The sequence below is a fragment of the Orycteropus afer genome, unplaced genomic scaffold (genome assembly GCF_000298275.1).
Source record: "Orycteropus afer afer isolate SDZICR_OR568_19922 unplaced genomic scaffold, OryAfe1.0 scaffold00009, whole genome shotgun sequence".
NCBI lineage: Eukaryota > Metazoa > Chordata > Mammalia > Tubulidentata > Orycteropodidae > Orycteropus > Orycteropus afer.
The window spans coordinates 25,610,710-25,621,032 of record NW_006921596.1 but is presented as its reverse complement, the minus strand read 5'-3'; positions in this window follow the sequence as shown (position 1 = coordinate 25,621,032).

Below are 10,323 nucleotides of genomic sequence, written 5' to 3'. Positions count from 1 at the left end.
GTATAATAATAACAATTATACACACACACACACATATCACACATGGCACTGAGGACTTAAATGGCAGGAGTGACAGTGGAAGTATCAAGGAGTAGAAAGTCAGGCCGTGTGACTTCATCCTGATTAAGAAGCAGCAGTGGAATGAGAAGTCAGAGAGAGATATTGGGTCTTTAGGCCAAGAGGTTTGGGTAACAGTCAAAGGAACACTTCTCAAACTATCCACAGTGAAGGACAAGTTACTTTTCTGTTTTGTTTTGCAATTTCCAATTCAATAACAGGCTAATACTTCTGTAAATCCAATAAATATTAAAAATTAAAATTTCTGGATAATAAAAAATCCATTTAGTCTGCTGGGAAGAAAAATGGTTATTCTAGTGGCTAGATAGTTACGATTATCTTATTATGGGTCAGTAATGACATGTTCACAAACCATTGCTTGCCCACCAGCAACAATGTATGTAGCTTGGATTCAGAGGGTTTGAAGCAGAGTGCTGGGATGATCTGCTATAGATATAAAATAATGTAATAGAAAATAAAATATTGGACCTTAGTAGACTAGAGGGATGACAAATTTCATCCCACCTTTGTTTGGAGAGGATTTATTATTATTATTATTATCCCACAAGGATCTGAGAAGGGAATGGTTCACCTTAAAACTTGCTGGAGTTTTGTATTTGAGTAATAATAATAATAATAAAATAAAACAAAGATCTCACCAAAGGTCTAAATTTTCATATTCAAGAATGAATTGTAAATTGGTTTCTTTCAATACTGTCCACAATGAATCTGTGATGATAATATTTGGGACAAAAGTCTCCTTTCTTTTTATTCCCCCAAATTTTAAGAGATTCAAGCTGAGGAAAGTAAGTAGCCAACCCGAAACTTATGAATTTGTTTTGCCAGTTACCACTAAATAAAGAAGACAGCATCGCTCTGAAGTAGGTTAATATTATTCTTGCTAACATCTCACAGAGGAGGAATTTGAGGTTGAAAAATATTAAGCAACATGCCCAGTAATCAGAAGTTTGCGATACAGCACACATCTTGATCCTTCTATAAATAAACTCTTTGAAAATGCTAGTGATACCACCAATGTGCATTTGGGGAATTAGTGCAAATCTAACTCACAAAACTTTCTTCAGGCCAGAAAGTTTAAGGGCATCTCTCCATGTTAGTTTCAAGTGTTGCACTATTACATTACATCTATTGATTCCTTTGCTTCTAACCCCTAAGAACAAACATAAAACAGAAACAAGCAAACAAACAAACAAAAACAGCTCTGGTGGGTGCAGAGGAGAGAATCTACTATTATTTTCACATTTAATGTTACAGATCTATTTTTAAGATTGAAGAAATAAATTTCTTACCCACTTTTGCAAAAATCAGGATTCAATTATTTTGCAATGAAGATAAATTTTTCTTATTTTTATCAAAAGTATTTTTTTCCTTTTCTAAATAAAAATCACATCTATTTTGACCACTTTCCACTCTCCACAGACCCTTGTATTACTCAGACAATGGATAAGATAAAAGAGAAGTTTTAAATCCAAGACCAATTGTCATACTTTAATTTTCAAATGAACGTATGTACCATCATAACCTTTTGCAGTACCAATTTAGGAAAAAGAAAACAAAAGGAAAAATAACAGTATGGAAACAACCCAACATTAGAGCAATGATAACACACATGTATTTTGTGTAAAATAAGAAGAAATGATTAACAATGCTGTGACTTAAAAGTAGTAACAATACAATTATACTTTCAGCATTTTAGGTTTCATGTAAAAATCTGCTCTCATTCCAGTACTCCAAACTAACACATCATTAATTTGGAATTGACTAAGAGTGAAGGAGCTCTGGTAGCATAGTGCCTAAGGCACTTGACTGCTAACCAGAAGGCTGACGGTTCAAACCCACCAGCCACTCCTCGGAAGGAAGATGGGGCAATCTACTTCCGTAGTCATACTGCCTTGGAAACCCAAGGAGGGGTCACTATGAGTCGGGTGCGACTCGACAGTAAACAACAACAAAACAAGAGCGAAGGGGAGGGGGTGACATGGTACATTCAATAGAGTCTTATCTATGTATTTTGTACTTTATGTCTTTCCATTACGGTAGATATAAGGGAAATGATGATGGTATTCCATTGTATTTACAAGGTATTTTACATGCCCTAAAATTCTTTTTACATATCATTTTTTTAAATCTCAAAATCAAACTTAAGATATAAGCAGCATTACCTCCAGTCAAAACACACATTATCTATCCCACTTTTTAACTTTTTAACTTCTTAACACAAATTGTCCTATTTTGAAGATGTTAGGTACTAATTCATCATGTAATCATCACAACATCCCAGTCCTTATCATCTTATCTATTATAGTTATAGGAGATACAGAGCAATATTCAGTCTTGAAGGTCTATGAATGCTTGGCTTTTTAAAAAAAAATGTTAAAATATGATAATCAAGAAACTGCATAAAATAATATACACACAATAAAAAATGTTACCTGATGCCCAAAACAGTTATGCATATCCAAATTCTCCCACTTAAAAGAACCAAAAAACACAGCTTGGGGAGCAGGAGTGCATGGGAGGGAAGGACAAAGGGAAGAGAACTATGGAAGGAGGTAGGAGAGGAACTGTTACATTGTGGGAAATTGCAGCCAATATCCTGAGAAAAAGTGTATGTGCCCTGCTGTATGGAAAACAAATTTGCTCTGTAAACTTTCACCCAAATCACAATAGAAATTTTTTGAAAAAACTTACTGCCATCGAATTGATTCCAACTCATAGTGACCCCCATTGGATTTCTGAGGCTATAAATCTTTACAGAAGTAGACTGCCCCATCTTCCTTCTGCAGAGCAACCAGTCAGTTTGAAGTGCTGACCTTCTGGGTAGCAGCTAAATGTTTTATCTACTAGGCTTTATCTACAGAGCTCCTTTCTCCCACTTATTAAAGCACAAAATTGGGAATAAATGCATTTTTTTTTCTGTGCTAGTTATTTCTAACTCAAATCTTTCATAATATTCACTTGATATTTGGTTTAAATCAAAAACCTAAGTTTACACTGTATATATTTTACTGCTAATGCTTGAATTCATGTAATTTTTTTAACACTTTCATCATGTTGAAAATAATATACCAAGTGCAATGCAGTCAGAGTTTTCAAGAATCAAGTCACTTTCTAAGTGACTTTAAAAATGGTTTAACTTAATGAATATGAGGGGAAAAAAGACACTTAACATTATAGATTATACCTGAGATTCTCCAATCTGTCAGATCCCATTTTGCTTTTACATCAACTGCTAGAAATATCAACATCTTAGCAAAAGCCAATTTTATAAATGAAATGCTTTAAAGACAACAGGAAAGATGTAATGATTAAAAACCAGTATGACATTCTTTGTTTGCATTGGATTTCCCCATTATAATAATGACATAAATTACAAGGAAATGTAGACAAATTATGAGGATACTCTTGACATGGTTAATAAAATCATTAAAATGAATAGCAAGAAAGACAAATGACACAGAACTTGGAACAGTCACGTACCAGTGCTCTAAACCAAGGGCCTAGTCAACTGAATCCTTCTATTGTTAAATAATGAAACATCACACTTGCTAATAAAACTAATATAAGCAGATTTCTCATTAAAAGCTATGAAATTATAAATTAATTGCTCTTATCAAATGTGGTTGTGTATTCCTCTTCAAACACTTTCTTTTAGATTGGGTATGCAGGCCTTTCTCTACACTGGTGCTACCCTCAGACAACATCTACAACCCACCTTCCAGTCAGAAGCTCTTTTCCATTTTCCAGAAAGCCCAGATGGGTGTCAATGATCGACTTTACCTCCTATGCTCCATTTTTCTCTGTGTTTTGGGAATTTTTATCATATTTTATACTCTGCTTTTTATCCTTGAGGAAACCCTAGTTTAAGATTTCATAGTCAGACTTCTTAGGTACATACAGGTGGAATAGTGTCTAACGCATCTGACTGCTAACCAGAAGCCTGGCGGTTCAAACCCACCAGCCACTGTTTGGAAGGAAGATTGGGCAATTTGCTTCTGTAGAGATACTACCTCGGAAACCCAAGAAGGGGGTGCTATGAGTCGGAAACAACTTGATGGCAGTGAGTTTGGGTTTTTTTTTTTCCCCTACATCAGTAAAAAGCAAATACTGTAAATCGAAAACTACTCTGAAAACTGGTCATTTAATAAAATAAAAGCAGATTTTAGAAACACTATAATTGTGGTATCAGAGTGATTAAGAGTAAGGATTCTGTTTAAATCCCAGCTCAGCTATTTAATAGCATTAAATAAAAGTGGTGCAACATCATAAAGGTTATCTAAATCTCTATTTCCTTATCTTCAAAATAAAAATGATAATGGAGAAAACAAAGATTTGTTACAGAGCTTAAACTCAACTCTTAATGAGATGAAAATACTGAATGTCGACAGAGAAATATCACTCCTGTTAAATAAAATAGTACATATAAATGACTTTAGCTCGATACTGAAGTTGTGAAACCTACTCCATAATTTTTGGTCATTACTGACACTGGCAGTCATACTATTACTGTGGTTACTATGAAAAGGCTATGTATCTGCAATTTTGTGAGGGCCAAAGGAAGAAGTCAATGAGTCAATACATGTATGGATTATGAGATGTATTCAGAAAAGTATAATTCATGTGATAATGGTGAATCAATATATATATTAGCCACTCCTTGGAAGGATGGTTGGGCAACATACTTCCATAGTGATATCACCTCAGAAACACAAGGAGGGGTTGCTATGAGTTAGGCCTGACTTGACGGCACATAACAACAACAACATAATATATTGTATTTATATTATAATGTATAATAATAACAATTATACACACACACACACACAACATACACATATATATACATACATACATACATATATATATATATACATATACATATATACATATACATATATATATATATTCCAAAGGCTTTGGATCATAAAACCTACAGAAGCTTAGCAGATCACTTAGTTCAGTTTCCTCATCAAAGGACAAAACACTGAGTACCAAAGAAATTTAATATTCTGTCAAAAGTCACCCAGCTTGTGGCAGAATCAAGACTCCTTGCATTCAATTAGTGTCAGGTCAAAGCATGCCCAACAGGATGTATAAAGTGTTTCTTTCACAATTGTGAGTGGTTGAGAATGTATACTTTTTAATACCAGGCATATTATGGGATTCTGCCAAGTTTAAATGTAAAAGTATAACTGTCATGGAAAGAAATATGTCTGTTATCATGCTGTTGTTAAAATTAGAAAATTTGCTGTAGAAAAATAGCATCAGTATTTGCTATGGATTTAACTGTGCCCCCCCAACATAAGTATCAGAATTCTAATCCCTATACCTGTGGATGTAACCCCCTCTGTGAACCGAGTTTTCTTTGTTACATTAATGAGGCCGCACAGTGCAGCTGTGTCCTAAACCTAATCATTTCTGAGTTACAAAATGAGCACATTAGACAGAGCAGAAAGAAGTACGTACTGGGGAAGAAGATGCGATGTGAAGACTGTCAAGGAACCAGGAAACGCCATGACCGCACCAGCTAAGAGGACCTTCCCCTCGAGCGAGCCCACGCAGAGAAAGAGAGGAGAGCAGAGGGGAGCAAGCACTTTCTCCACGGCCAGTCTGTGGAATTCCCACTTCTAGCTTCCTAAACTCTGAGAACGTAACTTTACTTTCTTTAAACTCACTTGCTTGTAACATTTTTGTTAGGACTGAACTAGCAAACTAAATATTATCTGTGAACTTTATATATTGAGAAAAAGAACACAACACAGCTATAGAGAAACAGTTAGTTCCATTATCACGTTTCTAGTGTCCCTATCCCAAACCTACCTCCTGTTCCATTGTAAATAATAATAATAATAATAATAAATTATTCTAATTTGTGATTTGGGTAAAAGTTTATAGAGCAAATTCCTTTTCCATTCAACAGTATGTTCATACTTTGCTTCATTAAATTGATCACAATCCCCGCAATGTAACAGCTCTTTCCCCACTTCCTCTTTGCGGTTACCTTTTCCCCATGTCCTCTTTTCCTGTGCATTCCTCCCCTCTGAGCTATCTCTCTGTGCAAATACTGCCCTTCTGATCTCCCATGGCTAACTGTTCTAAGAAGTGTACCTCCCTGGTATAATTGTTCACCTTGTAGGACTATCTATTATTTGGCTGGAAGTTATGCCATGGGAGTGAGTTCAACTCCAGGCCTGAAGGATGACTAAGGACCATAATCTCAGTGGCTTCATCAGTCTCTGTCAGACCAGTAAACCTGGTCTTTTTTATGATTTTGAGTTTTGTTGCACATTGTTTCCCCGCTCTATCCAGGATCTCCTGCACTGATCCCTTTCAGAGTGGTTGATAGTGGTAGCTAGGCACCACCTAGTTCTTCTGGTCTCAGGATCATGTAGGCTGATGTTCACATGGCCCACTAGTCCCTGGACTAATTGTTTCCATGCATATTTGGTTCTCTTCATTCTTCTTTGCTCCAGACAAGGAGAGACCCATCATTGCATCTAGATGTTGAGTGTACCTTCTTGCATTGTTGTGAGCTAAGCGCTAACTCAGTATGTACTGTGGCTTCTTTTTTGTCTTGTTATTCAGAGTTTCCACCTGGGCATATTTGGTGGCTCAGTGTTTTGCTTTGCCATTGAGGAGACCAACAGGAACAGTCATATTTTGCCCAATGTCAGCCTGGGATTCTCCATTAGAAATACACGTGACATTGTGTACAGTGTCCTTCTGGAGACCAGAGATATGCTATCAGCTGGGAAAACCCCATTTCAAACTACAGCTGCCAGGACTGCCCTCCTCTGGTCACTGTGGTTGGGCAGACAAGGTCATCTTTCACTATACCAATAGCAAGATACATATGACTTTATAGGTTATCTCAGGTGAGTAACTCTGAAATCTTGGTCCATTCTGGGTCAACCTCAAATCTAGCCATTGGACTCTTCGATTTCCTTGCCATAATGGCAACCTGTGATTTCTTTTAAAGTGATGTCAATTTTTTTATTACATTTATTTAAAATAATAGCATAACTATAGCAAAAAGTAACATTAATAGTGATTTTTAAAATATTTTGAGCTTAAATGTTTAGGTAAAGATTTACTAGGCACAAAAATAGTCTTATCTGGAATGTAAAAACATGTCGTGGTTAAAGATTCCAATTAAAGGAGGATGTGTGTGTTCACACCTCCTGTGCTAGTTATGCCAGATTATACAGTTCATAATCAATAGTTGCAAATTATATGGCTACTGGCAAACTTTTAAGACTTCAGTCACTACTCACCAAAGTAGTATGGAGAACAGTGATTTTGTGCAGTATGTTATCTTTGATGTTCCCCATGACTAAACCCATCGGCCTAGCAACTCACTCCCTCAAGGTATCTGGCTGTGGCTAACTTAATTATGCCCCATTAGCTCTATTACATATATGGACATTCTAATAGCACATACAAAAAAGTATGTAGAAATATCATCTACCAAACATATATGGTCATAGGTAACTCCTATTTCATCTTCTCCCATAAGAATCTGATAGAACAACTGCAGATGTAAATTTTTGGCTTTTTTTTATTATTTTTAAAAATTATTTTACAAATCCACAGCTTCCTGATTATTGGAAAATCTTACTTTCTTCTGATACTAAGCTGACCTTTGGAGTTACTGTAATATCCAGGCTTATATTCTTACAAACAGACACTTAGCAAAAAATGAGGAAGTGTGTCTTTGTGACACCTGAAAAGAAGGAAACCCATGTGTGTCACCTCAACCTATCTCCAATTTTTGTTAAAGAGAGTGTATTATGCAAAGCTTAGCCATACAAAATTCTTGATTTCTTAATCCTTTTAACCATTCAATCCCTGAATTTTCATTAAATGCTTTCCCTGTGTGTAAGATACTGGGGATGTAACCATCAGAAAAGGAAACAACATTTCAGATGGACCAAAATTATAGCCAGAAAGAGAAAATATCTTAAACTACAGGCTAGTCTACAGCAAGGTTTGGTTTTCAGCAGGTTGTAGAAAGGGCTATTATCAAAATTTTAAAATGGACAAAACAAAACAATTCAAAACAACATATTCCTGTTTCAAAATTTCCTCATTAACTGAGTCAGACTCCTCAGAGAAAGTATTGGAGAAAAATGTTTAAGTTCTATCATCGATTGACGACACTGTGGAATTTAAAAAGATTTTAGTAAACCATATAGGCAGATGGCTTTTGAACAGCTCAGATGGTTGGTATGGTGGTTGGTGGATTTACAGTAATGGAACCAATTTTTCAAATGAAACTTTATGCTGGAGCCCAATATGTAAAACAGATAAATACACAGCTCTTAGTGCCAGCTGTGGGGGTGGGTGTGGCATCAAAACATGAAGATCACATGCCCCCTCTATCTGTATACTTTTATGTTCATTCTCTTCAATGCCAGGGTTTATCTTTGGGAAATTTAATATTTAAATAAAGATTTTGGAGTCAAACTGATCTACAGTTAAATCATAGCTCCTTCCTTTTCAGCTCCAGATTTTGGACAATTCAGTTAATTTTCTGAGGATTCTGCTTAGCGACTTATGAAATGAGGAAAACAGTGATTGAATTTTAGGAAGAGATGTAAATACTAATAGAGATAATATATGTAAATGTCTCAGAGTTCACATAATCAATATAGTGTTATTTGCCCCTCTTTCTGTCTTCCATAACAATTCATAGAGTTTCATACACAGTAAAATTATTTTTAATGGTATTATATATGGTTTCTCAACATAAAGAAAACAAAAATCCTCACAACTGGACCAATGAGCAGCATCACAATCAATGGAGAGAAGATTGAGGTTGTCAAGGAATTCACATTGCTTGGTTCTACAATCGATGCCAACGGAAGCAGCAGTCAGGACATTAGACGTCGTGTAGCATTGGGAAAGTCAACTGCGAAGGAACTGTTTCAAGTGCTGAGGAGCAAGGATATCTCCTTGAGGACTAAGGTGCGCCTGACACAAGCCATGATATTTCCAATCACCTTGTATGCATGTGAGAGCTGGACAATGAATAGGGAAGACCGAAGAAGAGTTGATGCTTTTGAGTTGTGGTGCTGGCGAAGAATGCTGAAAGTACCATGGACTACTAAAAGAACTAACAGATCTGTCCTGGAGGAAGTGCAGCCAGAATGCTCCTTGGAAGCAAGAATGGCCAGACTTCGTCTCACCTATTTTGGTCATGTTGTAAGAAGGGACCATTCCCTGGAGAAGGATGTCATGCTTGGTAGGGTGGAGGGTCGACGAAAGAGGGGGAGGCCTTCAACGAGATGGATTGATACAGTGGCTGCGATGATGGGCTCGAGTATAGCAGGGATTGTGGGGCTGGTGCGGGATCGGGCAGTGTTTCGTTCTGCTGTGCATGGGGTCGCTATGAGTCGGAAACGACTCGACGGCACTTAACAACAACAACAACAACATATATGGTTTATTTATTTGCACTTTTTTTTAACATTTTATTGTGGTTTGGGTGAAAGTTTACAGAGTACATTAGTTTTCCATTCAACAATTTATACATGTTTTGTTTTGTGACATCATTTGCAACCATCTCAATGCAACAGCATTTTCCTCCTTCCTCACTTGGTTCCTGGTTTCCATTTGCCCATTTTTCCCAGTTCTTCCTGGCTTCTGAACATTGTTTTTGGGAAAATGCTGCCCTTTTGATCTAGTATGGTTGAATGTTCATAGAAGCATGTTCTTCACGGCTGTTACTGTTCACTTTATAGGCCTGTCTATTGTTTGGCTGAAAGTGATTTTGAGGAGGAGTTTCAGCTCCAAATTTGAAGGCCGTCTGCAGTGTAGTAAATTACTTAGTGTGGCTTTTCTCCCCATAAGTAAGTCATTGTAAACTCCAAAGTGGAATTTGCCATGAGCAACTGAGGAGCTCCTGATTGCTAAAGTTGTCCACCTGGGGTATTTCTGTTGGGCGTGGCACTAAACAATGTTCTGGGAGGTTCACTCTCTCTCAGGTGCTTAGAATTCTGATGTTATGATTGGTTGGTTTGGCCACTCTGCCAGGCTCAAAAGGAGGCCTCCTAGAGGCAGAGCTCTCTCTCTCTGACTACTGGGTGAGAAGGACGTACTGCTGAGAAGGATCGGGCTCCTGAGAGACACGCACTACTGGGAAAGAGACACAGAGACATGCCTTGCTGAGAGAGACACTGAGGGACACGCACTGCTGGGAGAGAGACTGTGAGAGACTGTTGGGTGAGAGATGGTGGCTGAGAG